The sequence below is a fragment of the Bos indicus x Bos taurus genome, chromosome X (genome assembly GCF_003369695.1).
Source record: "Bos indicus x Bos taurus breed Angus x Brahman F1 hybrid chromosome X, Bos_hybrid_MaternalHap_v2.0, whole genome shotgun sequence".
Classification (NCBI taxonomy): domain Eukaryota; kingdom Metazoa; phylum Chordata; class Mammalia; order Artiodactyla; family Bovidae; genus Bos; species Bos indicus x Bos taurus.
Genome location: NC_040105.1, coordinates 67,405,826 through 67,423,955, shown reverse-complemented (window position 1 = coordinate 67,423,955; position 18,130 = coordinate 67,405,826). Strand labels below are relative to the sequence as shown.

Sequence of the window (18,130 nt, the reverse complement as noted above, 5' to 3'; positions counted from 1 at the left end):
GAAGTTGTACTCTATGTGTATATATGAACTATCACTTCCCATAAAAAGGACCTCATGTAGTCAAAAACTGCCAGATCTCCAATGCTGAAATATAGAATATAGGCCCCCAGAGATGAGTTTTAAGTTTCAGCAACATAAAACCCCAGCTTTATGGAAGGAAGGCAGTTAGTTGACTTGAAAGTAACCCCAGCCCCTGTGTTTATAATCCTTTTTCCTTCAGTCCCATGACTGAGATATACTGATTAAAGCAAATAAAAGCCATAACTTTCTACTTCCTCTGGCACTGGGAGTTTTTCTCCTTCACTATCACTTCTTTCCATCTGTTAAAAACCAAGGAGGTATGAATGCTAAGGTTGGGGTTGAATTTGTCATAATTACTGCTTTAGTTGGGGAATACTCATATTAATCAGCCTAATACCAACTCCTATCTTATCTCCTGGCAGCCACCACAGACACTAACCACAGCCAGCAACTGGACCTCAGCCCTGGGATTTACTCTTGATGTCTCAACTGATTATGAAATCAGTAGGAGAGCTTGTATCCCTTTCTAACTTGCTCATCAGAGATTTTAAGATTTGCATACATGTGGTATGTAAGGACACAAATCTTAGGGGTTAATAGTAAACTGTCAGGAGTCCTGGTTACTTTTTGTCTCTTGGAAATGGGAAAGATAGGGTATGGGAAAAGTGGAAAGTCTTATACCTTTCAGATATTCTCAGTGATTGCTCAGGACACCCATAATCACATCTTCTGATGCCTTATCTTATATCATGCCTCTCCTTTCTTCAGAATCGCAGTACACTCCTTGCTCTCTCTAGCCACTTTTCATTTCCTGCTCCACGCTGATGGGTTTTAGCAAGTGTTTTTTCTTTCCCTTCCCCCAGGCCATATGTCTGTAACAGGCCCCAGCTGGGAAGAGCCTTATTGTGAATGACTGAATGAAACTTCAATGAATCTTGGGAGTGACCTCATGTTTCTCTCTGGATATGTGGAGAGAAGGAGTGCAGTGCAGAGAGGAAGGAGAGGGAAACTATGATATCCCATTATAGAGTAACAAATGCTTGACATTTTAGTGGGTATTAGACCTAAAAGTCTACATGATTGAAGGAAGCAAACCATGATCTCTGCTGTTTGTGAGTGAAGATAGGAATGAACTCATTTCCTTGAAGAATGAAGGGAGGGAGGGAGAAGAAAGAACTGAAGGAAGTCATAAAATCCTTTACTTAATTGGAGGAAGCACTGAGACTCACTTCATGAACTTGTACTTTTTAAAGGTAGATTGAAGATAAGTTGTTGTGCTGCACTATTTCTGTTGCTACTCGTGAGAGTCACTACCAGCCTCTCTTCTCAGGTAGGTCTGCCTTTGTGGAGGTTTCTGTTGACCTTTATAAAGAAAGAACCCCCAAAAAAGTTTGCAACTTAGAAGAACTCTCTGGTTCAATGACAGGGTGTTAAAGGGGTTGAGGACAGAGGAAATGACACAAATAGTACCATATAGCTCCATTTTTATTTTATTTTCTCTTTTTAATAGGATTAATGAATGGGCCAGAAACCGTGGGCAGAATGACTTCAGGCAACCCCAAACACCAGATATTGGCATAAGGAAACAGTACAATGAAAAGTCAATACTTGGACCTTTGTCATTCCACAAAGCATGATGTACTATCTAAAACAAAAAAGAAGAGCTGCTTTGGAGAAGGGTTTTAAAAGATTGTTTCATCAGAAGAAAGATTTAGAAGAGGGAAAACTTCCAGTTATATAAGATGGGCATTTAGCTTTTAAAGGCATCTGTCCCCTGTGTAGGTCATTGAGATTGATACCAGGAGCAGACTGTGGCTGCCAAAGACAGTTTAACTAAGTGGTTTCATGCTCCTAGAGAGATGGTGTCACTCTCTTGTCTCTCACTTTGGTGGATATTCATCTGCAATGAGTCCAGTACCTGAAGGAGCAAGAGAACAACAAGTATACAGGGGGACAACAGTATGGCCTTCTGAGTGAAGATAGCAGCGGAAAATGTCATGAGATTGACTGCATTGGGCTGGGCTTGTTCTTTTAAAAAAAAAAAAAAAAGTCTTATTTTTGATGATAAAAGTAACAGGTGGTCATAGTTAAAAAAATAAAGTGAAAGGTATAAATTAAAAAGTAAAGAATATGATTTTACAACTCAAAATCTTATCATTTGCATGTTTCCTTTTACAACTTTAAAAAAGTGTAACAGTTTAAAATTGACATTGTACTTGTTAATCTCCAACTTGCTCATTTGAAAATAAATAAGCATTTTTCCATGTCATTAGAATTACTTAAAAACACTATATTGTGTCACATAATATTTCATAAGAAAAATCCACCAAGCAACTGAGAGCTCTTTTCAGTTGTTGAGAAATCACATATACAATCAACAGCATACAGAAGATTTAAACAACACAAATTACAAGCCTTACAAAATGTGAATGGAAATATATACACTTCTGACGAGTTACAGAAAACACAATTCATTTGAAGTACATTTGGAATGCTTGCAAGAATTGATTCTTGGGAGAAAGAACAAGATGGCAGAGAACAGGATGTGAAGCTCACCCTCTCTCATAAATAAAACAAAAATACATCTACATGTGGAATAATTTTCACAGCATATCTATTGAACACTGCCAGAAGACCTCTGACTGCTAAAAAGGCAAGAAAGTCACAGTGTAACTGGGTGGGAAAAAGGAAAGCAAGAAAGGAATCAAGATGGGACCTGCATCCCTAGGAGGGAACTGTGAAAGAAGAAAGGGAGTTTCACAGCCTCAGAGGAAAATGCAATAGCCATTTCTCTGCAGCCAGAGCAGAGGGAGAACTGCACAGATGGTCAGTGCTGATGTCCTGCACTCCTCAGCCTGACACGCACATCTTCCAGTGCTGGTGGAGGCTGGATACTGAAACTCGGGCTTCAGAGATAAAACCCTGTGAGAGGACTGGGATAGGCTATGGGTAGACAGGCTGGGGGAGGAGTGGGAATCCTACCGGGGTCCAGCCCTGGTTGGATCCAGGGATTCCCTCAGGATGACGGCGTTGGCGATTAAGGGATAGCAAAGGCTGAGAGATTTATTAGAGGCTCAATAATAACTGGTTTACGTGGGAAATCAATAAAGTTCGTGACACCAAACTTGCTCTGACCACGGAGGCCGCAGGTGCCCTCTCGAATAGCGGAAGGTGCCCCACCTTAGGCACCTTCTCGAGTGGGTCTTAGAAGCCCAGGCAAATAAGTGGTCACAGAGGACCCCCGGGCTCCAAATTATTTTGGCATGAAGGAAGAACAGAAGAGAAAAGGAGGAAAAGGAAACAACGACACAGGGAGACCAAGCTTCGGTGAGCAAGGCCCATAGCTTTATTTTCAATGGGCTTTTATACTGTAAGTTGCACATAGAGGATAATAGGGGGTGTGAAATCATGCAAAGTCAGCAGTCTTTGATCCTTATTGAGACCAGGCTTTCTTTTCTGTAAATTTATGGTATACAAATACAAAAAGATTTACATCATCTTCTGGCCAGAAGGCCTATTAACATTTTATGACTCTGACAAAGGTTTGTCAACCATAAGACTTATTTTCTCTAAGAGTAATTATTTTAAAGTTTGGCGCCATCCTCCGAAGGTGTTAGATAAAGTTACATTCCTATAGGGCAGAGGTGCAGTGGGTTTACAACAAAGGAAAGAATTTATTACCTTAAGGGTCTAAAGTCGCTAACACCAAGGCCACTACTAATTTTTTCTGCATACCAACTATATTAATACACATTCAAGGATACAATACAGGGGATGTGGAAACTTGGCAGCAAGCATTGGCTCATCAATGAAATCTAGTTTTATTCTGACAGCTTCTAACTCTCTGAGAGGCTCTAAGCTATTTGAATATCTTAAGCTTCCCGTGCTTCTCAAAGTTGGGAGACTGTAAACAATCGTATGCATAGCTGTAGGAGTCCAGGTAAACTTGTCAGGCAAGTTTGCCATCTGAGGGGTTTGTGAACTAAAACACTCTTGTCACACCCAGGAACTTTATTAACTGGAGCTGTAAGTTAACTCTTTCAGAGAGACAGATGGTGGTGGGGGACAGCCCCCCATAAAAGAGGTGTAGGTGAGAGCACAAAGCAGTAAAGCAGGCAGACTCTGGATTTGGGGTAGACGCTCAGGCAGGCCCAGAGGGGCACCCCTCGAGTTCTGGCTTGCCTTGCCCACCAGAAATCTCCCACATAATCTTGTTATGGGTGGGGACTCCCGTGCTGGCTCCCGGCAGAATCCAGTGCAACTGTGGCTGGGAGTGTAAGCGGAGGAAGCCTGGGCCACCTTAGAGTCCAGTTGCCATTGTTTGTGGGGTGTATGAGGGGAGGGATTGCACTGGATTATAGACTTTTTCCCTGTGTGAATGCTCACAGAGGGCAGGACACTACCTACACAGGCTCCAGGGACTGTTGCAAATCACTACCACCTGCCCAGAAACCAGGAGTGGTCCTGGGCCCCTGCTGACACCCATCCAAACTCCAGGAGTGGTTGTACACTCATGTGCTACCATCATATGTCCCAGGCATGCACCTGAGCTGTCTGCCTGAGCTGAGAACCCCAAGATCAGGCACCCACCACTACATCTGCCCACCCCCTATCAAGGGGAAAACAGCCAAGGCTGAGGAAAGGGGCAAAAGACAATTCTCCAAGACCACAATTGATGTATCTCCTAAACTTAGGTAAATATAGGTGAAATGGAGCAGAGGAACCACTCCCAGTTAAAAGAATGAGCATTTCCCTGAAAAAAATTAACAATAAAACAGGCCTCTTCAGTATAACAGACACAGAGTTCAAAAGGGAAATAATGAAAATATTGAAGGAATTAAGAAAGGCTCTCTATAGAAATGCAGAGTACTGTAAAAAGGAACCAGAAACTATAAAGAAGAACAAAGAAAAAATAGAAAACTCATTTTGCAGAGAAAAGCTCAACTAAGGCCAATGAAAATCAGAATGAACAATGGAGAAGAATGAATAAGTGACTTGGAATATAGAATAATGGAAATCATCCAATCAGAATAGCAGACAGAAGGCCAAACTGGGGGAAAAAAATGAAAGCAATATAAGAGACCCATGGGATAATATAAAGTGTGCCAAACTATGCATAATAAGGATTCCAGGAAAAGAAAGAGAAAGGGGGGGGGTCGAAAATATATTTGAAGAAATTATGCCTGAAAACTTACAAAACCTAAAGAAAGAAACAGAAATCCAGGTACAGGGAACACAGAAGATGGATGCTTGTTTATCCCAAACAATATAAACCCAAGCATATCTACACCAAGACATTTTAACCGAAATGGAAAAAGTTAAAGATGGGATTCTTAAGGAAGCAAGAGAAAAACAGTTAATTATAAAGGGACCCCCATAAGGATAACAGTTGATCTCACTACAGAAATGTTGCAGGCCAGAAGGAAGTGGAAAGATATATATTCAAAGTCCTGAAAGGGGAAAATCAACAATTAGGATACTCTACCCACTTAGAATAGGAGAGAGGAAGAATTTATCAGAGAAGCAAAAAATAAGAATATAGCAGTACTAAAGGGAATACTGGAAGTTCTCTAGAAAAGAAGTAAAAATCCATAGGAAAGGGAAAATCATAACTGGAAAATAAGTCAATACACAGATTTGGAAAAAAGAAAATGTGTAACAGTGATAACCACAATGAACAGCAAGAAAAAAAAAAGATGTAAAAGAGGACATCAAAATCATGAAATTTGGGGGTAGACAGTAGGAAAATGTAGATTTTTTTCCCCCAGAATGTGTTTGAGCCTATTGAGACTACTAGTCTAAGGTAAGTAGATATAGAAAGGGGTTTACATATTTGACAGAGTAACCGCAAATCAAAAGCATACAATAGATTAAAAAAAAAAGAACATAAGCATTATATGAGAGAAAATCATCATGCCACAAAAGGAAAAATAGAAAAAGAAAGGAACAAAGAAGAAACATAGAATCAATGACAAAACACGGTTTAAAATGGCAATAAATACATAACTATCAATAATTACATCAAATGTCAAGAGACTAAGTGCTCCAAAAGAAACAGAGTAGCAAATTGGGGGAAAATGTGAGCCTATGACACGCTGCCTACAAGAGACCCACTGTAGGGCAAAGGACACGCACAGATTGAGACTATGGAAAATATTTTATGCAAATAGAAATGATAACGCGGGTGTCACAATATCATATATCAGAGAAAATAGACTTTAAAACAAAGGCATGAAGAAAGATAAAGGAGGAATATATAATGATAAAAAGATAATATAGGATTCTCTACTCATCAACATATATACACCTAATATAGGAGCACCCAAATACGTATCAGACCTAAAGGAAGAAACTGACAGGAATATAATAGTAGGAGACTTTAACACCCCACTCACATCAATGGAAAGATCTTCCAAACAGAATCAATAAGGCAACAAATATTAAATGATAAAACGGACTTGATATTTTCAGGACATTACATCAAAAAAAAAAGAAAGAAAAATACACATTGTTTTCAAGTGCACATGGAACATTCACTAGGATTGACCACTTACTATCGCACAAACCAAGCTTCAACAATTTAAGAGTACAGAAATTATTTCAAGCATCATTTCTGACCACAGTGGAATAGAACTAGAAATTAACCACAGAAAGTGAAATGAAAAAAAAAAAAAATGATTACATGGAGACTAAACAACATGCTACCAAAAACCCAATGGGTCAATCAGTTCAGTTCAGTTGCTCAGTCGTGTCCGACTCCTTGTGACCCCATGAACTGCGGCTCACCAGGCCTCCCTGTCCATCACCAACTCCTGGAATTTGCTCAAACTCATGTCCATTGAATCAGTGATGCCATCCAACCGCCTCATTCTGTCGTTTTTGAGACTGCATCCAAGTACTGCATTTCGGACTCTTGTTGACCATGATGGCTACTCCATTTCTTCTAAGGGATTCCTGCGCACAGTAGTAGATAAAATGGTCATCTGAATTAAATTCACCAATTCCAGTCCATTTTAGTTTGCTGATTCCTAGAATGTCGATGTTCACTCTTGCCATCTCCTGTTTGATCACTTCCAATTTGCCTTGATTCATGGACCTAATATTCCAGGTTCCTCTGCAATATTGCTCTTTACAGCATTGAACCTTGCTTCTATCACCAGTCCCATCTACAACTGGGTGTTGTTTTTGCTTTGGCTCCATCCCTTCATTCTTTCTGGAGTTATTTCTCCACTGATCTCAAGTAGCATATTGGGCACCTACCGACCTGGGGAGTTCATCTTTAAGTGTCCTATCCTTTTGCCGTTTCATACTGTTCATGGGGTTCTCAAGGCAAGAATACTGAAGAGGCTTGCCATTCCCTTCTCCAGTGGACCACATTGTGTCAGAACTCTCCACCATGACCCGTTGTTCTTGGATGGCCTCACAAGGCATGGCTTAATTTCATTGAGTTGGACAAGGCTGTGGTCCGTGAATGGGTCAGTAATAAAGAGGAAATTAAAAATACCTTGATTGATTTGCATATATTGAACTATCCTTTTGAACTTGGGATGAATTCTACTTGGTTGTGGTGTATGATTTTTTTTATGTGCTGTTGGGTTCGGTTTGCTAATGTTTTGTTGAGAAACTTTGTAGTATTCTACATGGGATCTGAAACAGAGAAAAAAAGGGGGGAATATTAGGTAAAAACTGAGTAAATTTGCATGAAATAGCTTTAGTTAATAATGTATCATTTTTACTTTGCTAATTCTAAAATATGTATTATAACAATGAAAGATTTTGTAAAACACGGAACTAGGTTGAGTATATGGAAAATTTCTGTACCACCTTTGCAATTTTCTGTAAATCAAGAATAGTTGTAAATTAAGAATTAATTAAAATTCAAGGTACTTGCCTAGTGGCTCAGTGGTAAAGAATCCACCTGCCAATGCAGGAGACACAGATTTTATCCCTGGTTCAGGAACATCCCATATGCCACAGGACAACTAAGCCCATGCACCACAACTACTGAGCCTATGCTCTAGAGTCTGGGAGCCACAACTAACAAAGCTTGAATGCTCTAGAGCCTGTGCTCCACAACAAGACAAGATACCCCAATGAGAAGCCCATCCACCAGAGTAGCCCCCACTCTCCACAACTAGAGAAAAGCCTGCACAGCAACAAAGACCCAGCACACCCAAATAAAAAAATCAAAAAGAAAAAATAAAGTTCAAAAAATAATTGATTCTCCATTAAAAAATTATTTACTAATTTATAGAATTGGTATCATAGCATCCATGTTGTCAGGCTATATTGCAATTAAGTTATATGTTAATAGGGTAAATAAAACATCTACCTAGAGGGTAAATAAAACATCTACCTATATTTTGCAATTAAAAACAAAAATATATGGATCAAAGAAATCATAAGGGACAAATTAAAATACTTAATGTTTAAACATAATGAAAATACTACATATAAAAAGCACGATGAAAGCGTGGTTTGAGGGAAGTTTACAGCCTTAAATATGTATATTAGATGGCAGGGTGAAAATTAATCAGCTAGGTATCCAACTTACAAACATAGTAGGAACAACGAGGGAGGAGGGAGCAGAAGTAAGAAGGTATTAAAGGCAAAAGCATAAATTCATAAAATAGAAAATAAAGACAAAGAAGGTCAATAAAATTTCACATTTCTTTTAGAAAGCTAATAAAATAGACAAAAATGTGGTAGATTCATCAAGATGAAAAGGTACAGGGAAATAATATGAAAGAAAGGGAAAACAAAGATGAAAAGGGAGATTAAGAAGAGTAAGGAACAGTTTCAACAATTTATGTGAATAGGATTGAAAATTTAAAGGAAACTAAAGAATTCCTAGAAAAATGTAACTTAACAAAACCAATTCAAGAACAATATAGGAAATCTTGTATAGTCCCATAATATATTTAGTTATTAAAATCTTCCATGAAACCCAAGTAAATGCTTTCTACCAGAAATTAATTTCAAATAAAAATACATAGATAATATTGTATTATGCAAACACTAATCAAAAGAAAGTTGGAGAGTCTACATTAATATAAAAAATTAGACTTCAGAAGAAATACTCAAGATAAAGATAGACATTACATAATGATAAAGACGGCAATTTACCAAGAAGACATAACAATAACTGAAGCAAGAACTGAGAGAACTGCAAGGAGACAGACAAGCCCACAATTATATCTGGAGATTTCAATACTTTACTCTTACAGATTACTAGAGAAGCATCACACGTCCTGATCTCAAACTATACTACAAAGCTATAGTAATCAAAACAGTATGGTACTGGCACAAAAGCAGACATACAGATCAATGGAACAGAATAGAAAGGCCAGAAATAAACCCACACACTTACAGTCAATTAGTCTATGACAAAGAGGCAAGAACATACAAAGGGGAAAAGACAATCTTTTCAGCAAGTGGTACTGGGAAAACTGGACTGCTACATATAAAAGGTTGGAAATGGAACATTCTCTAACACCATATACAAAAATAAACTAAAAATGGTTTAAAGATCTAATTGTAAGACCAGAAACCATAGGACTCCTAGGGGAAAACATAGGCAGGACACTTTGACAAAAATCATAGCAGTATTTTTTGGATATATCTTCCCAGGCAAGGGAAGCAGAAACAAACAAATGGGACTGCATTAAACTAAAAAGCTGCACAGCAAAGGAAGCCATTGACAAAATGAAAAGGCAACCTACTAAATTTAGGAAGAAGATATTTACAAGTCATATCTAACAAGGGGTTAATATCTAAGATATATAAATAACACCTACGATTGAATGGTAAAAATCTCCCAAATCAAAAAACAGGCAGAGAATTTAAATAGACATATACACACACAAAAGAATGAAATCTTGTCATATGTGACATGGGTGGACCTTATGGGTATTATGCTAAGTGAGATAAGTCAGAGAGACAAAGACAAATATGAGTTCATTTATGTGGAATTAAAAAAAAAAATGCTCAAAGACACAGAGAGTGGACTGGTTATTGTTGGAGGGGAGGGGTTTGAGGGGTGAGCAAAATGGGTGAGGGGGGTCAAGAAATACAAATTTCCAGTCACAAATAAGGCTTTTGGATATTATTTACAGTATGGTGATAATAGTCAATAATACTATATTTCATATTTTATAACTCAGTGACAGAGGGAATCTAGACTTATTGTGGTGATCATTTCACAGTGTATACAAATACTGAATCATTATGCTGTACAGCTGAAATTAATGTTGTCAGTTATACCTAGATGAAAATTTAGACCATCCACTGGATCATCGAAAAAGCAAGTTCCAGAAAAATATCTATTTCTGCTTTATTATGCCAAAGCCTTTGACTGTGTGGATCACAATAAACTGGAAAATTCTGAAAGAGATGGGAATACCAGACCACCTGACCTGCCTCTTGAGAAACCTATATGCAGGTCAGGAAGCAACAGTTAGAATTGGACATGGAACAACAGACTGGTTCCAAATAGGAAAAGGAGTACGTCAAGGCTGTCTATTGTCACCCTGCTTATTTAACTTATATGCAGAGTACATCATGAGAAACGCTGGGCTGGAAGAAGCACAAGCTGGAATCAAGATTGCCAGGAGAAATATCAATAACCTCAGATATGCAAATGACACCACCCTTATGGCAGAAAGTGAAGAGGAACTAAAAAGCCTCTTGATGAAAGTGAAAGTGGAGAGTGAAAAAGTTAGCTTAAAGCTCAACATTCAGAAAACGAAGATCATGGCATCTGGTCCCATCACTTCATGGCAAATAGATGGGGAAACAGTGGAAATGGTGGCTGACTTTATTTTGGGGGGCTCCCAAATCACTGCAGATGGTAAAAGACGCTTACTCCTTGGAAGGAAAGTTATGACCAACCTAGACAGCATATTAAAAAGCAGAGACATTACTTTGCCAACAAGGGTCCGTCTAGTCAAGGCTATGGTTTTTCCAGTAGTCATGTATGGATGTGAGAGTTGGACTGTGAAGAAAGCTGAGCACCGAAGAATTGATGCCTTTGAACTGTGGTGTTGGAGAAGACTCTTGAGAGTCCCTTGGACTGTAAGGAGATCCAACCAGTCCATCCTAAAGGAGATCAGTCCTGGGTGTTCATTGGAAGGACTGATGTTGAAGCTGAGGCTCCAATACTTTGGTCACCCGATGCAAAGAGCTGACTCATTGGAAAAGACTCTGATGCTGGGAAAGATTGAGGGCAGGAGGAGAAGGGGACAACAGAGGATGAGATGGCTGGATGGCATCACTGACTCAATGGACATGAGTTTGGGTAAACTCTGGGAGTTGATGATGGACAGGGAGGCCTGGCGTGCTACAGTCCATGGGGTCGCAAAGAGTCGGACACAACTGAGTGACAGAACTGAACTGAAAAAAGTTTAACAGAACAGTTAGCTAGAAAGTTAATAAGACATAAACAGCACTAGAATCAACTTGTCTTAACTGACACTTGTAGAACACTATACACAATAGCAGTCAAATTCATATTCCTTGCAACTGTACATGGAATGTTGCCCAAGATAAACTATATCCTAATTCATAAACTAACAGACTGGTTTTGTTCACTTAGCAATATGAATTTAAAAGTTCTCCATGTTTCTTCATGGCTTGATAACATTTCTTTTTTATCCCTGAATAATGTTTCACTTTGTGAATGAACGACAGTTTATCCGTTCATCTATTAAAGAACATCTTGGTTCCTTCCAATTTTTGGCCATTATTAATAATGCCAATATAAACATTAATGTGTAGGTTTTGGTGTAGTTCTAAGTTTTCATTCATTTGGATAAATATCTAGAAATGTGATTGCTGGATGGCACAATAAGTCTATGTCTAATTTTGTAAGAAACTGCCAAACTCTTCCATTTTGCATTCCCATCAGCAATGAATAAGAGTTCCTCTTGCTCCACATCCTTGGCCACATCTGATATAGTCAGTATTTAGAATTTTAGCCATTCTAACAAGTATGTAGTGATACTGTTGTTTTAGTCTACAATTCTTTAATGACATGAGATGTTGAGCATCTTTTCATAAACTTATTCTCCATATGTAACTCTTCTATAGTGAAATGTCTGTTCATATTTTTGGCTATTTGAAAATCAGTTTATTTTCTTATCATTGAACTCTAAGAGTTTCTTCTATATTTTGGAGAACAGTTCTTTATAAGGTATATCTTTTGCAAATATTCTCTCCTAGTCTGAACCTTCTCAGTCTCTTGACAATGTCTTGCAGAGCAGAAAATTTTCATTTTAATGAAGTCCAATTTATCACTTCTTTCTTTAATGAATCATTCTTTTGATGCTGAATTTAAACAAGTCATTGTCAAACCCAAGGTCATTTAGATCTTCTTCTATGTTATATTCTAGAATTTTTATAGTTTTGCGTGTTATGTTTAGGTCTATGATCCATCTTAAGTAACAATTTTTGAAGCATGTAAGGTCTGTGTCTAGCTTCCAATCAAGGCTTTCCATATCAAACCTCAAATGACAGGTTGCCAGCGTTTTTCTGTACCCTAAAATTCCAAATTGAAAAGACTGAATCCCTAGTGAGTGTAGCCAAGAGTTTAAGGGCTCCTTTCCTTAACTCAGTCCCTATTGACAGGATAGATATTCTACTGCAGGTGTGTCAGACCTTGAATACTGGAATTCTGACTTCTCCCCCTTGTCCCAGCTTTCTTATATAGGTCAGAGGTTTCACAGAGGGAAATAATAAGTCTGTACTTCAATAGACTACCACTCCACCCAGTACCCATAGTAGTTTTTCAGAGTTTTCCTAGGGTTAGAGGCAATCCACAAGAAAGTGAGCATGAAATCTCCATGAGCAAATGACTATGTGAAACAGAGTGTACACAAGTCCAAGGACAGTCTGCAAATCATTAGTTCCTCTCAATTAAGAGCAAGAAGATAAACCATAGACAGCTAGTTCACCAGAGAGAACCACAGAAAGATATAGCTAAGAAGAGAGAGGCCTCCTTGAAGTAGAACAACTCCCAAAGACAGCCTTCAACAACTATCATTTCATGAATTTAACTGGATTAGATTAATGAGAAATTTATTCCTCAGAGCATTGTTTAAAACATTATGACAGTCATCTAGTAATTACTGGCACCTAATAGGTGATGTATAATGATATATAAATCAGTTTAAAAGAGAGTTCAGAGAAAGAGATAATCAAAGAGAGCACTGCTAAAATTTGTGATCCCAAAGTGACTATACATATACTTGAAACTTTACCCTCTGAGGAGCAACATCAAAAGCTTCACAATTTAAGTAACAGACTTCTTTAAAACAGCCCATCAAAAACAACAACAACAACAATAAGAAAAGAACAATAAAAAAGTCTTGGAGAGGGTTAGAGGTTAGAATCCAGTAACTGACATATTCCTTAATATGGCTAGTTTTTCAAAAATAAAAAATTATGAGACATCCAAAAAAAAAAAAAAAAAAAAAGACCATGTGCCTCATAAACAGGAAATAAAGCAGATAACAAAAATTGCATGTGAGCAGGACTAGATGTCATATTTGACATCAGAGACTTCAAAGTAACCATTAGTTTAAAGAAATTTTGTTCAAAATATTAAAGGAAATGGGAGAAGAGCAAGATGGCAGCATAGGAAGACTCTGAGCTCACCTCCTCTCATGAAACACCAAATCTATGCCTACATATAGAACAATTCCTCCTGAAGAAGCCCTGAAGGCTGATTAAACAACTATTTCACATAAAGGACCACACAGAAAGAAGTAGGAAAGACATAGATATGGTATCCATGAGAACCCTACCCCCTTTCAGGATGAGATAGAGTAGGGAGGGATATAGCTGAGTGGCCTGAGCATACACCCATGTTAGGACACAAACACACACACAAAACACGAAAACAAAGAACCAAAAATTAAAAACAACAACAAAAAAACGTTTATAGGGAACCTAGATTATACAGGAAAAAACCCGTTTACTATTTTAGAGCTTCTGCCAAATGGGCAAGGAACTGCTGGAGCCCTCTCTGGGGTCAGAGGCACTGGTCTGTGCCATTGTTGAATCCCCCTGAACTACTCCCAGTCCACAGTGGCTCTAGCTCTAGCCCCAGCTATCCAACCAAGGTGACCTCTGGCTCAGTGTTCCCTAGGGACTTCCCCAGCCAGGGCTGCTCTAGCTGCAGCTGACCTGTCAAAGTCACTAGACACAAGCAGTCTATACATGGGACACTTAATAACAGGGCCACTTCTTCAAAACCAGGAGACTTAGATGTTTCACATAATTCACAGAAGCAGAAACAAAACTCAAAATGAAGAGACAGAAGAATATGTTCCAAGTGAAAGAACAGAATAAAACCCCAGAAGAAAATCCCAAAGAAATGGTGGTAAGTAATTTACCTGATATAGAGTTCAAGGAAATGATTATAAAGATGCTCACCAAACTTGGGAAAAGAATGGAGGAAATCAATGAAAAAATGTAATAAATATTTAGAAAATATAGAAAAGAACCAATCAGAAATGTAAATACAATAACTGATATAAAAATATACTGAACAGAATAAACAGCAGATTAGATGATGCAGAATAATGGAGTAGTGATCGGCAAGATAGAATAATGGAATTCACACAAAACAGCAAAAAGAAAAAAATTTTTAAATGAGATGACTTTAAAGGACCTCTTGGATAACATTGGACATATCAGCACGAACATTATAGGGGTCCTGGAAGGAGAAGAGAGAAAGGGGGGAAAAAAAAAAAACTATTTGATGAAATAATGGCTGAAAACTTCCCTAACCTGGGGAAAGAAACACATCCAGGTACAGGAAGAACAGACAGTCACAAAAAAGATGAACCCAAAGAGATTCACACCAAGATATGTTATAATTAAAATGGCAAAAGTTCCAGTTTCATCCACCTCATTAGAACTGATTCAAATGTATTCTTTTTAATGGCTGAGTAATACTCCATTGTGTATATGTACCACAGCTTTCTTATCCATTCATCTGCTGATGGACATCTAGGTTGCTTCCATGTCCTGGCTATTATAAACAGTGCTGCAATGAACATTGGGGTACACATGTCTCTTTCCCTTCTGGTTTCCTCAGTGTGTATGCCCAGCAGTGGGATTGCTGGATCATAAGGCAGTTCTATTTCCAGTTTTTTAAGGAATCTCCACACTGTTCTCCATAGTGGCTGTACTGGTTTGCATTCCCACCAACAGTGTAAGAGGGTTCCCTTTTCTCCACACCCTCTCCAGCATTTATTATTTGTAGACTTTTGGATTGCAGCCATTCTGACTGGTGTGAAATGGTACCTCATAGTGGTTTTGATTTGCATTTCTCTGATAATGAGTGATGTTGAGCATCTTTTCATGTGTTTGTTAGCCATCTGTATGTCTTCTTTGGAGAAATGTCTATTTAGATCTTTGGCCCATTTTTTGATTGGGTCATTTATTTTTCTGGAGTTGAGCTGCTATTATACAGAGTGAAGTAAGCCAGAAGGAAAAACACCAATACAGTATACTAACGCATATATATGGAATTTAGAAAGATGGTAACGATAACCCTGTATACGAGACAGCAAAAGAGACACTGACGTATAGAACAGTCTTATGGACTCTGTGGGAGAGGGAGAGGGTAGGAAGATTTGGGAGAATGGCATTGAAACATGTAAAATATCATGTATGAAACGAGATGCCAGTCCAGGTTCAATGCACGATACTGGATGCTTGGGGCTGGTACACTGGGACGACCCAGAGGGATGGTGTGGGGAGGGAGGAGGGAGGGGGGTTCAGGATGGGGAACACATGTATACCCGTGGTGGATTCATTTTCTAAAATTATTAAAGAAAAAAAATAAATAAAATGGCAAAAGTTAATGGGAAAATCTTAAGAGAAGCAAGAGAAAAACAACTAATCACATACAAGAAAAATGCCATAAGATTATCTGCTGATTTCTTAGCTGAAACTTTACAGGCCATAACGGGGTAACAGGATATAGAATGATGAAAGGAAAAAACTCACGATCCAGCAAGTTTATCATTCATAACTGAAGGACAGACAGACAGTTTCCCAGACAAGCAAAAAATAAAGGTGTTCATTACCACCAAACTGGCCTTACAAAAAATGTTAAAGGGTCATGTTTGGCAGAAAAAGGCCACAACTAGAAAAAAGAATATGAAAGAAAAATCTCACTGGTAAAGGCAAATGTATAAACAAATATTTAAATTTCTGATGATTTACTTAACAATAAGTAGTTAAGAGATACACAAAATAAAGACTGGTAAAAATATGACACCAAAAGTGTGTATGTGTTGGGGGGAGGGAAAGTGTAGTGCTTTTAGAATACTTTTAACTTAAGTGACTATCAGCTTAAATACACAGATATATGTAAAGGTCATTATATATGAACCTCATGATAACCACAAACTAAAAACTTACAATGAATAACAAAAAATAATGAGAAAAGAATCCAAATATAACACTGAGGAATCCATCAAAGTAGAAGGAAAGAAACTGACAAAAAAGATAAAACAACAAAAAACACAATGAAAATTAACAAAATGGCAATAGTACATATCTATTATCATTTTATCTACTTTATTTATTTATTGGGCCACGTCATGTAACACGTGGAACTTTCCCAGTCATGGATCGAAACCCTGTCCCCTGGATTGGAGGGGCAGAGTCTTAACCACTGGACCAACAGGGAAGTCAATTATCACTGTAAATCTCTATGGACTAACTGCCCTAATCAAAACATATAGGGTGGCTGACTAGGTAAGTTAAAAAACAGAAGACAGAAACTGAGACCCATCTACATGCAGCCTATAAGAGGCACATCTTATATCTAAAGACATGCATAGATTGAAAGTGAAGGAATGGAAAAAAGTTCCATGTAAATGGAAAACAAAAGAAAGCTGGGTAGCAATACTCTGTATCACACAAAATAGACTTTAAAACAAAGACTGTAATAAAATACAAGGAAGAACATTACAGAATGAAAAAAAGGGTTAATCCAACAAGAGGACACAAAATTTATAAACATTTATGCACCTAATATAGGAGCACCTAAATAGATAAAACAAATATTAACAGAAATAAAGGGAGCAATAGATAGCTATACAATAATAGTAGGGGATGTTAATACCCCACTTAGATCAATGGATAGGTCACACAGGAAGAAAATAAATACGGAAACACGGCCTTAAAAAACACATTAGACTATATAGACTTAATAGATATATATAGAAAACTCGATCCAAAAACAGCAGAACACACTTTTCAAGTGCACAAGGAATACTCTCCAGGATAGACTGCATGGTTAGACTACAAAACAAGTCTCAATAAATATAAAAAGTTTGAAATCAAGTCAAGCATCTTTTCCAATCACAATAGCATGAAACTAGAACTCAGTTGCAACAAGGAAACTAGAAAGTATACAAACATGTGGAGATTAAGCAACATACTACTCAACAATCACTCAATCAATGAAGAAATCAAAGAGGAAATAAAAAATTACCTTGGGACAAATGAATACGGAAATATAACTTTCCAAAACCCATGGGATGAGGCAAAAGTAATTCTAAGAGGGCAGTTCATAGTGGTATAGGTACACCTCAAATAATAAGAAAAATCTGAAGCAAAAACTCTAAATGTATATTTAAAGAAACTAGAAAAAATAAACCAACCCCAAGGTTAGTGGAATAAAGCAAATCATAAAGATCAGAGCAGAAATAAATGAAATGGAGAAAAACCCCACAATAGAACACATAAATGAAACTAAAAGTTAGTTCTTTGAAAAGATGAAATTGATACAACATAAAACATGTATAATATCATGTAAGAAACGAATCGCCAGTCCAGGTTCGATGCAGGATACAGGAAACTTGGGGCTTGTGCACTGGGATGACCCAGAGGAATGGTATGAGGAGGGAGGTGGGAGGGGGGTTCAGGATGGGGAACACATGTACACCCGTGGCGGATGCATGTTGATATATGGCAAAACCAATACAATATTGTAAAGTAAAAATAATAATAATAAATAAATAAATTGATACAACATTAGACAGACTCACCAGGAAAAAGTGTCCAAATAAATCAGAAATGAAAGAGG

The 18,130-nt window shown here is 37.8% G+C and overlaps 2 long non-coding RNA genes across 29 annotated transcripts in view; one reads left to right on the top strand and one right to left on the bottom strand.

Annotated features, from left to right (window-relative positions):
* LOC113886947 overlaps nt 1–2,290 on the top strand; it is an 83,297-nt gene extending 81,007 nt beyond the window's left edge. For 23 of the 25 annotated variants that reach the window (XR_003509588.1, XR_003509594.1, XR_003509603.1 and 20 more), the window contains 3 exons: nt 444–588; nt 1,275–1,351; nt 1,532–2,290. This is a non-coding gene — a long non-coding RNA (uncharacterized LOC113886947). Of the gene's footprint in view, nt 1–443; nt 589–884; nt 1,352–1,531 lie in introns of all 25 variants that reach the window. The other 2 variants (XR_003509595.1, XR_003509609.1) reach the window with 2 other exon arrangements.
* Nucleotides 2,291–7,350: 5,060 nt separating this feature from the next.
* Nucleotides 7,351–18,130, bottom strand: part of LOC113886777 — a 188,225-nt gene continuing 177,445 nt past the window's right edge. For 2 of the 4 annotated variants that reach the window (XR_003509558.1, XR_003509555.1), the window contains one exon: nt 7,351–7,668. This is a non-coding gene — a long non-coding RNA (uncharacterized LOC113886777). The remainder of the gene's footprint in view (nt 7,669–18,130) is intronic. The other 2 variants (XR_003509556.1, XR_003509557.1) reach the window with 1 other exon arrangement.